At 33.8% G+C, this 16,538-nt stretch overlaps 1 protein-coding gene and 1 pseudogene across 2 annotated transcripts in view; both read right to left on the bottom strand.

Moving 5' to 3' along the window:
• LOC145296810 (potassium voltage-gated channel protein Shaw-like) overlaps positions 1-16,538 on the bottom strand; it is a 365,571-nt gene that overhangs the window by 279,563 nt on the left and 69,470 nt on the right. The gene's annotated exons all lie outside the window — the stretch shown is intronic.
• Positions 7,115-7,244, bottom strand: LOC145297205 (U2 spliceosomal RNA; annotated as a pseudogene).

Here is a 16,538-nt window from a genome sequence, read left to right as displayed (position 1 = left end):
AGGGAGTTTTTTGTTATGTGCTGCCATGTTGGAACTTTTACTGACCAGTATGAGAGAGTGAGAGCTGCACTACAAATTTGAACACACCTGTCACCTTTGCACACCTGGGCCTAGTAACACTAATGAGTCACATGACATTTTGGAGGAAAAATGACAAGCGGTACTCAATTTGGACATTTAGAGTGTAGTTTCTTAGAGGTTTACTCACTTTTGTTTGCTTTTAATGGTTATATTTCGAGTTATTTTGGGAGGAAACTATGTTATATAAGCTTCACACAGATTACTTTTTATTGTGTTAAAGTGTTGTCTGTGTGGCTCCATGAAGAAATATACTTAAATATCTGCAAATACGTTCGGCGTGTACTCATTTTTGTGATGCACTATATATATATATATATATATATACATATATATATATATATATATATATATATATATATATATATATATATATATATAAAGAACAAATATAGCCATGACATTGATCGACAACAAAACGGCGCACGACAGGATCCCTAAAGCATGATTAATAGATTTCCTGAGGATGTACAAAATTATCAATTGTATTATAAATGCAATGAAAACATGGAGACTTGAACTGACAGCTGAAGGGCAATACAAAACTGAAATAAAAATCCTAATAATATCTTCCAATGAGATTCCTTATCTCCACTACTATTTATCATGCTCATGATGCCCAGTAACAATAGGCTAAAGAAATGCCGAAACGGATACAAGTTTACTAATACAGACGAAAGAATGAACCATCTAATGTACAAGGACGACCTTAAACCTTTTGCAAAACAACAACAGGGAAATAGAGGCACTAATAAACACAACCAGGATCTTCAGCCAGGATATCCGAATGGAATTCGCTATAGAATATACGCACTACAAGTTATAAGAAGGAGAAAACTGGAGATGGCGGAAGGTATAGAACTACCAAACCCGACGTGGATGTTGACACAAGGTGAACATGACATCTATAAATATTTAGCAGTTCTGGAAACAGACACTATCAAATCAACAGAAATGAAGGGGAAAATTAGAAATAAATACTAAAAAAATAAAAATAAAACATCTAGAAACTAAACTACCTGATAGAAACCTAATAAAAGGCATAAACGTATGAGCAGTATCACTAGTAAAATATTCTGAACCGTTTACAGGTTGAACAAAAGAAGAACTGAGACATCTCTACCAGAAGACCAGGAAACTTATGACTTATGACCATGTTCTATTTGGTGGTGTGCCAGTTTATGCCGGCACCACACCAAATAGTCGTGAAAGGTCAAAGTAGATAGAAAGATCGAGGAGAGAAAGCACTGACCAGACCCCCATTGGGACGCTGAAGGGTTTTTTGCCACTCAAATTCTAGCGATAAATCAATGGTAAATAGCTGTTGCGATAACGCTAATTAATTTTCAGAGGTTGTCAAAAGAGTTGTAGAGTACGGGAACTTTGGAGAGATTTATTGTTACTACAGATTTTTGATAGAGAAATCTTTGATGACGGACTGTGTGAAAAATCCTAGTGAATAATAATAATAATAATAATAATAATAATAATAATAATAATAATAATAATAATAATAATAATAGAAAGAGGTGGAGAGTACTTGAAATCGGAGACTTGTTGTCACTTGGTTTAAGACAAGTTAACTCATTCTGCTGAGTCAGCGGATAAATGATTTGCACGGTGATTTCTTATCTAAAACGATTGTTTTGTTTCAAATCATATTCCAAAAATATTCCTCACGTCCACTCTTGTATACTTTCTATTGAACTGATCCAAACTGAAACTACGTCCATCAGGCAACTCATCTGGTCACACTTGGACATTCCAGTTTTTTTTTCTACTAATGAGATCACTTATCTTGGCTCAAAACAACTCAAAGATAAGGGATACTGAAATGCATAAACTGACAACTCAATGATGATGAATACTTTCGGGCCAAGATTACAGTGTAGTATCTGTTCTGATGCTGAACTTCACCTTTTCGGTCCTCGATCCGTGGAGATGAAATGCTCCATGAATGAGACAATTTTTATTTCTGTTCCAATCCAGAGTGCTCTTTTTGGGGAGATTTTCCCCACCGACCGTCGTGTTTAACTCTGCTTTATGGGAGAGGCATGTACATAGGTACTATGAAAACAACAGAAAATAGCAATTCTCCTACCGTTTGCCATAAACATCGCTTATGGAATGCGAGTATTAAAGGACAAAACAGAGTAGAGGAAGCAGTAGTATGAAGGAAGCGAGGGTTATGGCGAGAGTTATGATACTGCCCCCGCATATTTTTGTGTCTATCCGATGTTCATGTTTTTGCAATCGAATGTACCCATATTGATTATAACTCACCGTAGCCTGAAGCTTATTTATAGCAATTGGCCATTTTGAATGTCACCATCAAGATACTACGTTTCCCGTTATCAATCACATCTAATACTATTAAAAGCCGCTGGGAAAACGCATCTGCAATAATTAGTTTTAGTGTAATCAGAATTTTAACGGGTCTGGCCGCCATTTTGGATTCCACATTAGAAAAGCATAGAAACTTCCAGATTTTTAATGTTATTTTTTTTATAACTTTGAGTCACCACTTATCAAGACCTGGAGGCCAATCTAGGACGAGAGTTAATGAGTTTAAGGTGGTTGGTGAGACAACAGTGTAATGATCGGTAGTGGTAGAAATGAGGTAAATTTGATTTTTACTTAAGAGAACGGCTGAACAAGAACTTGTTAAAATTGGACTTAAAAACGACCATATTACAGCTGGAAAGCATCCGCACAGTAAATAGAGTTCCACAATTGAACAGTCTGAAAAAGAAACTTGTGTTTAGATTTAGGGACAAATAGAGAGTGGGGGAAATTGTTGACAGTGACTGTAGCTAGACGAGTGTCTATTGTGAATGGTTTGCAGGGGAGGGTGAGGCCATAGACTGAAGCTCAGTTTAGCACCTCCTATAAAAATAACAATAAAGCAGAGACAGACTTGCAACTTCTTTCCAGCTTCTGTGAGAAAGAATGAAACTACGCCACAGCCGCAAATCTCTTTCCGAAAAAAGCACCCCCAAAATATCAATGTTCTTGAACTGGAGTTTTCTATTTCCTAGTTTCCAACTTTGAAAATCCAGCCGCAGTAAACTCAAGCTGAAGGTGTTATTTTTCATGAGGCTGGTCTTGAGAGATGACCAGAGGATATTGTACGTAAAAGAAAATGTAGATCAAAGGATTTAGCGTTTGCTCTTCGCCGACATTTGTGAGATTCTCAGGCTAAGACGAATATTAAGAATTATTCTATAATAACAATATTGGTTTTCACAAACGAAAAAACAAAACACAAAAACTTTGTGATAACACAATAGTCTCAACCTAATGCTGTCTTCCCGTATAAACGGAAATGGAAAATATTCAAATGATCTGCAAGTCATAAAACATCAAAGCAGTGTTCAAAAGGTTTCGTATTTAAAGAGACAACATCAGAATTGAATTTTTCATATCTAAAAAGATATGGTCGACAGAAAAAGAACAATATATCCCTGTGAAATTAGAAAACGTAAATCTGAAGAAAGTTGGTGATTACATAAGCAAAACGTTGTGAGAATAACATCCAAGATAAGAAATGCAAATCAGAATGAGTTAAAAGTGCAGAATAGTTAACAGACGAAAAATCGTAAAAAAAGACAACAGCAAGTGACTTATAGGAAACGGGATAAAATTTAATTATCAACTGATCTATTTCGTTATTTTTACAACACACAAACAAACAAAAAAAAAGTCGAGTAAGAGCTACGTGTTTCAGCAGTGACGTCACAGTCACAAAAAATGTCGCTAAACCGTCCGACCTGTTCTCTAGTTTTCAGATTATAAATAGTTTATTTGAATTGATAAGATACACTATTCTTGTTTATTGTGGTATTAACCTAACGTTACACGAAGTATATTTAAATGAATAAACTAATACTGTACGTACTTATATCTGTACCAATTACGTATTGTTTCAGACTGAACTGCCTTTCGTATATATGCTGAATAATCATGGTGGTGGGCGGTGTAATAGGTCGTATAATATAGTCTCTGTTATGTCGTGTTCACAATCGATCAGACCGAACTGCAATTTGTAGCTTGGTCTCTCGTTTTGTTCGCCGATGATTTTGACTGACCCCCCCCTCCACAGAGAGAGAGAGAGAGAGAGAGAGAGAGAGAGAGAGAGAGAAAGTGTGTGTGTGTGTGTGTGTGTGTGTGTGTGAGAGAGAGAGAGAGAGAGAGAGAGAGATATGGCAGTTTAGGTTTGGATAACTGCTGCTCAAGGAAACGGGATGTAATTTATATGTATATATGTTGGCTGTAAAGAAAAAATAAAACTCCAAATAGATTTAATAAACTTATTGCAGTTGTCATATTTATTTATTAAAGAAAAGGTTTTTGAAAGATGTTATTGATAAGAAGGAGAAGAAGGGTGAGAAGGAGAAAGAGTAGGAAGAAGAGAAAGAGGTCCACAATAAAGAAAAAGAAAAGAGGATGGAGAGTGTGGCTGCCACGTCACAACTATGACTACAGAAATTCGACCAGTTGATTCGACCAATAAATAGCACTGTCCCCGATACCTCTTCGTTCAAACTCCTCGGCTTAACATTCGCAGGCAACATAAATTAAAACACATGCATTGGGGACATTGCCAAGGCTGCTGTAAAAGAAGGTGGACATCCTCTAATGTTCTAGAAAATTCCTTACACATAAAAGTATCCTATATCTCTAGAACGCTAACCTCTGTTGCATCACTATCATGTTGCATTGCTGCACATTAATGAAATATGCTTTGATGAACTCACAGCTCTGAACTCCCTCGGCGTCTATACATTTGACTTACTTGACAAGCAGTAAAATACCACTCCTTCACTTTTGAGGTCTCTAGATATCAGCCTTCTACTCTAATACTTTCTCCCCTTGGATTACTAGACTCTGGAATTCCATTACTGTTTCCTGCTTCCCTGACACTCAGAATTTTAAATGTAACGCGTACAGACATCTAACTGCTCACGCTCCACATAGTCCCCTGTAAACATAATCCCTATTAGTAGAAATACGCATTGTTTGTAGTGAAAAAGATTTTAAAAAAAGTAGACGTATTTTATGGCTTTAAGAACACCCCAGCTATGAAACATCGGTCGTCTTAAAAGGCAAAACTAGGTTTTCTGAGGTTATCAGTCTTTATTGTTCTCACCCAGACAACCTTGTCTAAAAGAACTTGTTTCTGAGACAGAGCTGGTATATAGTCTATTTATTATACAAACATTATTGGTTACATATGTGCATACATGTTTCAGTGGAGTCCCAATTAAAAGAGACCATTTCATCAGACCAAAAAAAAGGGCGATATTGAAACGATAGTCAAGATTACATTCGTTTTTTTTTTTTAATAAAATATATTTGAGTGTGGTTTATGGTCTGAAAGAAAGTGGGGTGTATACTTTGTGAATGTTAGTAGTAGAAGGTTTGGAAGAAGGTGTGGTGAACAAAGGGAGGAGGGGTGGGGCGAAAGAAAGAGGAGAAAGTACAGTCCCGTGTGGACAAACTGTCACAGCGGGGAGATATTGGTATTATTTTAATTGGCGGTTGTTTATTGGCCAATGTTTTCGTTTTGATCTGAAGTAATATTATACTCTCATCGCTGTTACTTCCCTATCTTAAGTCTTTATGGTTGGTTTTCTTTACTGGTGGCGACTTCATTATCCATCTACTTTCTTGATAAGGTCTATTTATTTATATATTTATTTTATTCCTTGCTTTTTATATCCACTCATTTGTTTCTTGTTTTAAATTAATTTATTCATTTATTTGTTTATTTATAAAATATATGTCCATATGGCTAAATTAACAGTCAGTGAACAAATATACAGGTTTATTTATATTATTTTAATAAAGGTGGTATACTGGCGTTATATTTCTATATATAAACTTGATTTCGATGGTTGTTATTCTTTTATTTGAGTTGTTTATCTTTTCCTCAATACTAGAATATAAATATATTTTATAAGTTTATATGCTTCGTTATAGAGATAGGGTTTCCAGACAAAAACATGCAAACAGATACATAATAGCAGATATGCGTCTATATAAGTGGAGCATTCCGTTCCCGAAGTCTTCTAGTTAGAGTACTTAGTTATCATTTGGGATCAATTATGTCGTTGGTTTCCCCATGTAACGTTGCTTTACAATAATAATTCTTGTAGGTATATATCAATATTCCAATTACAAGCATGCTAGACCCATATTAAACTTATGGATAACATTGTTTTTTCTAAAGGTTTTAGGTTTGAGGAAATATGATTTATTATTACTATGATTTGGTCTTAATTCTTTTTATAGTAAGTGATAAATCTAATTGTGTTATTGTTATCAGTTGGAGATACGTATCTATGCATGGCATTTCTTATAGCTTTTTCTTCTAATTTAAAGTTTGGTTGCATTTAATTGCGGTAAAACACGTTAATGTAGTTTGGGTTGTGGTCTTGTGTGCTGTTACTATTGGTGGTTGTGTTTTTTAAGTTCTGCAGCATATATTTAATTTGTTGGTCTACGATATGATTGGCGAATTTGTTATTAATAAGTATTTGTTTGATGTTTTTTTTAGTTGGAGGAGTAGTAAATTTTTAGTGGAGCAGACTAGTTTAGCGCGGTTAAGGAGGTTTTTTTACGGTGGCTATTTCATAGCAGTGAGGCTACTCATTATTGAAATTTAGAAGGCATGAATTAGTTAGTAGGATTTTGTGGTAGAATGTATTATCAAAGGTATCGATTAGAACGTCAGGATAGGGAATTTTGTTATTGACGTTGGATTCAAGTGTGAATTTGAGAATCGAGTTATTTTGGAAGAGGCCTTTGAGTATTTAAACATGTTTATTGTCCTCAGCTAGAATGAGTACAGCGTCATATCATACATAAATGATTTTAAATGTTCGCTCCATCCATCCATCCATCCATCCATCCATCCATCCATCCAGCAGGCCGTAGCCGAAATTGAACTCACTCCACGAGTTTGTAATGTACCTATTTACTATGCCTCCCCACGGGACAGAGTTAGACACCAGGGTCGTTTTTTAACGTGGAGAAAAGGTACAAAAATAAATATTGTCTCAGTCGTGAAGGATTTCTCCTCCACCGAAAGAGAACAAGAAAATGAAGTGCAGCATCTGTAGAACAGATACTACACTTTGATCTTGACCAAAAGGCCAAGAAATTCACATCTCGTCGGTTGCTGAATACTTGACGCTTCGCCAGGGCTCTCAAGGGTATTTTTATCGTGACGTCATTACTAAACGATGTGCCTACCACAGCTTAAGAGAGTCCCATCTACCCTCGAGAGAAGGATAGACCGCGCCAGTTTCTCAACCTGGTATTTTACCTCGCGGTACATACAGATCCACGCCTTCCAAAATGGTCACCCATCTGGTACTGGCCAGGCTCAACGTTGCTTAACTTCGGTGATCTGGCGGGAATTGGTGTGTCAACGTGATTGTGTCGTATTTTAAATGCTCGCTAGTGTGGTTAAATATTCTATTTTCAAGGTCGCTCATATAAAATTCGCTAAAGATCGTTCCGAGAGCCGATCAAAAGGCGAAGCCGTCGATTTGGGTATACAGATATACTTTGTGGTCATATAAAGCTACTTCGGTGGTGCAGAAAAATAAAAACTTTTAAAGTATATTTTGTTAATTTTTAGTAGAGGGAGAAAAGGGTGGTGGTATATATTATCAAGTATTATGTCTCTTTTTTTAATGGGTACATTAGTGAAAAGGTTTTTAATGGGCACATTAGTGAAAAGGGTTTTAATGGGTAAATTAGTGAAACGTTTTTTAATGGGTACATTAGTGAAAAGGTTTTTAATGGGTACATTAGTGAAAAGGTTTTTAATGGGTAAATTAGTGAAAAGGTTTTTAATGGGTACATTAGTGAAAAGGTTTTTAATGGGTACATTAGTGAAAAGGTTTTTAATGGGTAAATTAGTGAAAAGGTTTTTAATGGGTAAATTAGTGAAAAGGTTTTTAATGGGTACATAAGTAAAAAGGTTTTCTACACCAACGAAGGCGATAATTTTATTGTCAGGTTGTGTTGAATCGAGGATTTGTAAACTTGGGACTTTATTTTGCTGTTGATTTTATTTTTAAATTTTATGTGGTGGTTCGAGAATGGTTTTCAGTTTTGTGTGGTAGTCAGATTTGTGTGGTAGTCAGATTTGTGTGGTAGTCAGATTTGTGTGGTAGTCAGATTTATTAAGAACCACAAATATAGTTTTTTTTTTTTTCAGCCTTATTTATCGTAATATTGGGGTGGTTGCGTAGTTCATTGACGGCTTTTTTAATATTGCGTTGGGATTTATTTCGATTTTTGTTTACCATCATATCGGATTTTCTAGTGGGTCTGAATGTGTGTTGATTTTATTCTGTTTCAAGTTTTGTTATATTTTTATAAAGTAGTTATAGTATATCTGGTTTTGTTTGTTTGCTTTTGTGATAGAACCAATGAAATAGGTGGCAATTGCGTCCGAAGTTCAGGAATTCATTTTGGTCGCTAAATTAATGTAATGCTAAGTGGGATTAGGTAAAAAGATGATTCCTTTATATAAAGAGTTTAGTTTTTTTTTGTTTGGAATTATAACCCGATGTAAGTGTTCGAAGTTGGTGGTGATATCAGTAAGTAGTTGTTGAATTTCTTGATTTTGTTCTTTGATAATGTGGTCCTTGAGTTTGTGTTGTAGTTCGTCGAGTTTCCCGGTGTGTTTTCGAATGACTTCTTGGGCGATGATAATTTCCCGTTTGATGAAATTGGTGCGGAATTTTGGTTTTTGTATTGCCCGGAACTGCAGGATCATGTAATTTTAATTATGTGTATTTGGGCCATATTTTTTCATTTAAACAAAAATAAAAGCAAACAGAAAGGTGAATATATGTGTTTGTTTATTTAAATAAATAAATATATATATATGTCTGTTTAAATAAATAAAAAATTATAATAGATAAATATAAAGTAAATACATATTTTATATATTTGTTTTTGTTAGAGGGGTCACCACTTCTCAAGGCCTAAAGACAACTCAAAGACATAGGTTAATGAGTGCCAGGTGGCTGGTGTAACAACACCGTAATGATCAGTAATGGCGGAACTTGTTTTGATTAGTTAAGAGGACAGCTCAACTGGAACTTGTTTACATTAGACTTGAAAACTACCACATTAAAGTCAGCTGGAAAGTAGTTCCGCGATATTTTGTTCCACTAATGGGTAGGAATGAAACTTTGATAATGGAATTTTTGTTTAACACGGATAGAAAATAAGAGAAATTATTCATGTGTATTCATGTAATTGTAAATATTGAAGAAAGTTAATATAAGATGATATTTATTTGTTGGAGAGATAATTACGTAATGATATGGCAATCTTGTCGGATGTTACTGTAAATTGTAATTGACGTCATCAAGATGGCCGATTCCGTCATTTTGTAATTGTCAAAGGCCTTCAATAATCTTCCATACAAATGAAGGACAAAAATGAAAGACACTAGAATCTTCGTTTGATCTTCATCTATAATCATGAAGAAAAATACACGTAGAAGCGAAATCGGTTATTATGGATCAAATATCAGGTGGCGTATCCGTTGTGGAAACGACTGCGAGGCGAGGCAAAATAAATATATGTTAACAAAAATAAAATGACACTCGCAGATTTTGTAACCGGATATCTTATAGAAAATTGGGAATTTTCAATTTCCGAAAATAAGTGTAGCCCACAATTAAAGATTTTCAACGAACGCATATAGTTTCCTGTTTACAATATATTTTTGCACGTTTTAAAATGTCTCATCGTGCCGTAGTCATGCATTATTTAGCTTTTTTATTTTGTGTTGAATAATTTAGGGCATGTTAATCAGATTAGCGGCAGCCTTGAGTTATAATGCAATATAACCCAAAACCGAATTTCCCATGATGCATTAGCACATATGAATATCTAATGATATTTCAAATCTGGTAAAGCGTTAGCTAATGTTTCCGAATAAATGAAAAGTCAATCAAACAAAGTTCATTTTTCTTTCTTCTTTTTTTTTTTTTTTAAAGTAAATTGTCCCCCGAGGATGATTCATTCAGTTAAGATTCATCGGAGGAATGCCGTTGGGATTGAAGTGGCAGTAAAAATGTATTTCCAATGAAAAGAGTGCGTAAAAGATTTCAAGAATAAATTATCAAGATGTACCATAAAACTTAAATAGATTTTATACAATTCTTTAAATACAACTTGTAAAAATGCAACGCTATGCTTATCTCTATATATAGATTGTATTTCTTAACTGTTTATGCATTTGTTACGCACGAACTTCTGGAGTTATAATGGATAGGGAATTTTCCATTTCCATAATTATATACAATCTGAAACTATATTGCATAGAGTATTTGGAAAAATGAATTTCATAGGACACAAACACATATATTGTGAATGTGTCGGACTGTTGGTAAGAGGGCCTCGTCAGAGGGGAAAAAGCCAGATACAAAAAAAAAATGGTTTAAAACATTTAGATTAGAAATTAAAAATACATACAAGTATATATTAATAGGAAACAATATTGGTATATATCAATAAGAACAGCAAACAGAGTAAAGGGCACTAGTAAAAGAAAGTAAAAAAATAAATAGAGGAGGAAAGTAGATAAAAATAACGGAAGCACATAAATGAATAAGTGAGAAAATAAACAGAGCACTCTTATATAAACCTCGTTAGATCCATTGAGTTTTATCTTTGAATATTCTTAACCTAGAATATATATATATATTTATTCATTTATTTATTATTTTTTAAAAAAGTAATCTACAGACACGCGTGTTTCGGTGCCATACTCCTCTTCAGAATAGCTTGACTGTTGTTAGGGTTCGAACCCCGGACCATGTGTATTTCAGTACATAAGTTACATAAGTAATTTGAGGTTGTTTAAAAACAAATTGAAAGTACACATCCACACACACACACACACACACACACACACACACACACACAAATATATATATATATATATATATATATATATATATATATATATATATATACATAAATATAGTAATTTATGAAATATATATAGCGATTAAGCTACACTGAATATTCGGCGTTTCATCCACTATAGGATTCGTCAGGCTTATGCGCGAATTCTGTGGTTGTTTCTTGTTTTTATATATGTTTAGGATTTTTAAGTAAATGAAGTAGTTATATATATATATATATATATATATATATATATATATATATATATATATATATAACTACTTCATATATATATATATATATATATATACTAGCAAAAGTACCCGTCGTTGACTGGGTTCAAAAAACAGCCTACAGCAAATGGACTCTGATTTATGAAAGTATGATGGGTTATGAAAAGAAAGGGTTGTAAAGGAATAGCTTCGAATTTGGGGGTATCAAAACCAAAGCAAAATATCATGAAAGTAAAAATAAAATAGATATACCCCATAATTTATTATACCATACCTGTTCACACTGAAACATTTATCACAATATTCTGTGGATCTTTATTAAAAAACCTTGTTAAACTTTGTGACATATTTCCATTCTATAGAGGTCAGGCGCGAACGAACACCCCATAATTTTATTATACAATATTTCTTCAAACTGAAACATAATTATAAAAGTATACTTACGCAGATAGATATGAAAAGTCTTTATTAAAGTTTGTGCCTATTTCCATTCTATGGAGGCCAGGCGCGAACGCAGACCCCACAATTTTATTATACCATCCCTATTTAAGTTAAAACATTATCAAATATTATTATGTACATCTATATCAAAAAGCACTTGTAAACGATTTTTTTTTTAATTTTTGAATTTTGTATTTCCATACTTTGTGGACTAGGCACGTACGCAGACCCCACAATTTTAATGAATCATCATTATACTGTGTCTCGATACATCTTCTATCATTATATGTGATCAGTTTTCTATAATAGTCAACCATATAGGAGCCTATTCGTGACCAGACATATATATATATATATATATATATATATATATATATATATATATATATATATATATTATGAGTGTCGAACGTCTTAAGAAACGATGAAAAAGAACTTATTTGAAGACGAATCAAAGCTCTCGTTTTTAATGATTTGTTCTTGTGTTTAATTTGTTTTTCTATTTATCTTTATACGGGAAGACCTGCTTCACACACACACACACACACACACACACACACACACACACACACACACACACACACACACATATATATGCGTATGTTTATAGATAGATAGGTAGCTAGGGAGAGAAAATTAGGCATGTGTTTATGTTTATATATATATATATATATGTATATATATATATGTGCGTGTGTATATATGTATAGAGAGAGAGAGAGAGAGAGAGAGAGAGAGAGAGAGAGAGAGAGAGAGAGAGAGAGAGAGAGCGTGGGGGCGAACGAGACATCGTACTTTTAACAGCATGACATTTTAACGGAGACTACAAATGTCGCATTAATGTTTTCTCTCTTTCAAGCTCTACAATCTACAGTCTACAGTCCAATCTCTATCGCAATATAATATTTAGATGCGTCTGTGTTGCTGATAAATCCATGATGTATAATCCCGATGGCTTGTTGAAACATGTCTTTACATGGTCGTTTGCATCGACAATTATGATAGATTCATTTCTTTTTGTTTCAATTTTGCAAGCTTCACCTGTTTGTAATGCTGGTTTCATTTAAAGTGCGGCGAATAAAATGTGTTTCATGGTCGTTGGACGTTCAACCACGAAGTCACGTGCCCCCTCCCATCAGGATATACTTAATGTCGTGGAAATTACAAGGAAAAGCTTCGACAACATTTTTTCGGAAATTTTAATTCTAACTGTAATGGTTCTTAAAGTATTATTAATTCTTTTGTTGTATACTTTAATTAATTAATGGCCATATTTTAATAACCTGTGCCTGTTTTTCGAGTATTTTAATAAAATATGCTTTGATAAACAGATTTCATTTGTACCTCCTCTACGTCACGTGTCCCCAACAAACCCGATTAGCAGCAAAATTTCACCCCTTCATTGTTCAGATCTCTAAATGCCGGAAAACACACTACTCTAAAAGTTTCTTTCCTCGGACTGTTGGACTTTGGAATTCCCTTCCTGCTACTTGCTTTCCTGACTGTACTGACATGTAGAAGTTTAAATGTAACGTAATCCAATAACTTGCACATCTCTAAACATAGTCCCAAATAGTTACTCCTTGCATTCAAGTGACAATGTGCCTGGTTTGGGTTGAACACGAGGATATAAATAAATAAATAAATGACCTAACACAGTCTTCAGTTTTTTTTTTTTTTTAATGAATTCGTCTACAAACAATGACGGGAAGACATGCTTCACCAATGTATATATATATTATTCCTTAACTGGAATTCATTTTTGAGATGAGCCTTATATATATATTAATTTATTTTTATTTCGGACTATTATTCTCCTCTTTATTAGTTGCTGTTTTCATCTTTATTGGTTGTTGTTTTTCACGACGTTTCGGCCAACTATTCCTCTGGCCCTCGTCAGATGGTAACCGCGACGGATAGGAACTTCGAATCTCCTAACTGCATTCTCAGAAATCACTGACATCCGTAGTTGTTGTCGTCTCACCACGTTTTGGCCAAGTAAACCTCCGTCCGGCTTTGGGTAGGATTGAAACCGCTATCTTCATACAATGTCCATCTGGAACCATAGCGATTCAACGTCTCTATCAACAAGTTTATTGCCTGTTAAAGACCATAAAATTGTTTGTAATTTACTTTTTGTTAATAACACAGCCTACTTTTCTTTTTTTTTTTATTAATCCTTGGGCGACGATGGTATTTTTATACACATTGCACACGATGAGTGTGAATGTTTTCACATCACATAAAATCAAGTCTATGGTCTTTGAAAAATAATTTTTATCAAAAAACAATACAAACATTCAAACATGGGTTTCAAGCATGGATTTCATTCATTGATTAATGCAGTTAGGGCAAAGAAGGATTTCATAGTCCTTGAAGATACCGTTGTTGCAATTGTTTGCATTTGTAAAAACTAGATGTTAAAAAATTAACAGCCAGCGTAGCCTAAGGGTTAATGAGCTAACATTGTACATGTCATCTGCATCGACAATCAAACAATACTTCTAGTTCCATCATTGTATATAGTTTATTTGAATTATTAAAATCAATATAGGCTGTTGTTTATTACATTATTCACCTAATATTATTCACAGTTTTCTTTTATTTAAGAGCTACGTGTTCCTGCAGTGATGTTACAGTCACAAAAAGTCGCTAAGCCGTCGTACGGATTCTTTTCTAGTTCGAAGATTGTATATAGTTTATTTGAATTAAATCAATATTGCTTGTTGTTTAATGAGTTCTTTTGAATGAATAAGCTAACACTGTACGTATTTGTATCTGTATGAATCACGTTGACACACCGGCATAATCACGTTGGCATACTGATTAGATCACCGAAGTTAAGCAACGTTGAGCCTAGCTAGTACCAGCTGGGTGACCATTTGGGAATTCTAGGAGCTTCATGTGCTCTCCGCTTATCTCGCCATTGTTTCCAGTTGTTCTGAACCTCCACTTGCTACTGGTATTTAAAAACGTCGACCAAGGAGAGGCCTGGTTGGCGATTTCGCAACTCTTGCCACAAAAATACCACATGTAGATACCCTTACTGTGGGTGTCCATAGTCTGTCAAGATTTAAGGAAGCTACCCTTAATCACGTATTGTTTCGTTACGAAATGATTTGTGCCTATTTGCTGAATAATCATTGTGGTGGACGGTGTAATATGTCGCGTAATATGGAATCTGTTATGTTGTCTTAACAATCGATCAAATCGAACTGCAATTTGCAGTTTCGTATCTGTAAGTATATCCTATTGAGCATACGACGTAATCATGATGCCACATTGGCTCTCGTGAGATCACCGAAGTTAAACGACGTAAGATCAGTTGCTATGTGTTCTGAAGCCTGGAGATGAGTAGGCGCAGCTAGGCTATTCTTGTCCAAGACATGCTGCATGAAATAATGCAGCGCGCCCACCACCATGGAGAGTTAAGGGTCTCTTGGATCTCCAATATAGTATGGTGTTGTATAGTTAGCTGTTATAGTCGATAATACGTCCTTTAAGGTCAATTTGACGCACCATTTTTATATGGATATATATATATATGTATATATATGTATATATATATATATATATATATATATATATATACTAACGCACCATTTTTATATGGATATATATATATATATATATATATATATATAATAACTCAGTCGTACAATACGCTACAACATGATATTTTAATTTATGCAGATTGCATGTATTATTATAAAATTAATCCTCTATTGCATATTATATATTACGAGGAATAATTTGCCGATGGACTATTTCGAAAACAGAAGAAATAAAATAAAAAAAATAAAAACAAATAATAATAATGTAATTCATCAAATTCTGTCTGTTTTTGTTTACAATTTCATGCTAATTAATATTTGGGTTTATCGATAGAATGTCTTGAACACTCACCCCAAATTAATATTTAGTTTTAAAATATGCAAACAAAGAAATGATTGCGACGATTTTAAATGCTACACTCCCTTTTTTTTTTATCGAAAATTGAATTCATTAATAAGAAAAAAAAAAATTCAAATAAAATGGTAAGGCTCATCCGGGCTTGAACACGGGATTATTCCATCCGTAATCGAATGTTTTACTACTGAGCTGTCAAGATTTCAACAAATCTTTTTTTTTTTTTTCTAAGAAGAAATTATTTTTTGAGATTTTAGTATTATTTCCCTTGTCGGTGCAACATAAAATATTCCTCTGTAAAAATTATTTTTTATCTGTAAGAAAAGCAGACTACCAGACATAAATTACCTCTGTGTGAAATTTGCAAAATATAGGCTCAACCGTTTCGGAACCTATAAGAAAGGAACTCACACACACAAAGTGACTTTTATATATATATATATATATATATATATATATATATATATATATATACACACAAATATATACATATATATATATGCTCTTTATGTTAACAAATTGAGCTTAAACATTTGGAAAATGTCAAAACATTGGTAATTCACTACCCTGCATAGCAGCAGTCGAATAGCGTTAGGGTTAGAACCGCCGACTTTCGTTTGGGTGGTCGAGTTTGGATCCTGACTTGAGGTAGTTTCCTGTCTAGCTGTACTGATGAGTTGTGATACAGCGAAACAGTACTGTATGTGGATGACTATATATATATATATATATATATATATATATATATATATATATATATATATATATACTTGTTTATAATATACTGAATTTTACTAGGTTCGTATAATTCAGTAAATTTTCATATACGAATGAATTTTAAGCCAAAAAGAGATGATTTAAAATATAAGCTACAAAATTATCATTACATTTATCCTGGACGCATCCTTTGTCAAGAGCTGAAATAATTGA

This window comes from Euprymna scolopes, chromosome 17 (genome assembly GCF_053919585.1).
Source record: "Euprymna scolopes isolate OS-2025 chromosome 17, ASM5391958v1, whole genome shotgun sequence".
In the NCBI taxonomy this organism is placed as follows: Eukaryota; Metazoa; Mollusca; class Cephalopoda; order Sepiida; family Sepiolidae; genus Euprymna; species Euprymna scolopes.
This window is presented reverse-complemented; position numbering and strand designations above follow the sequence as displayed.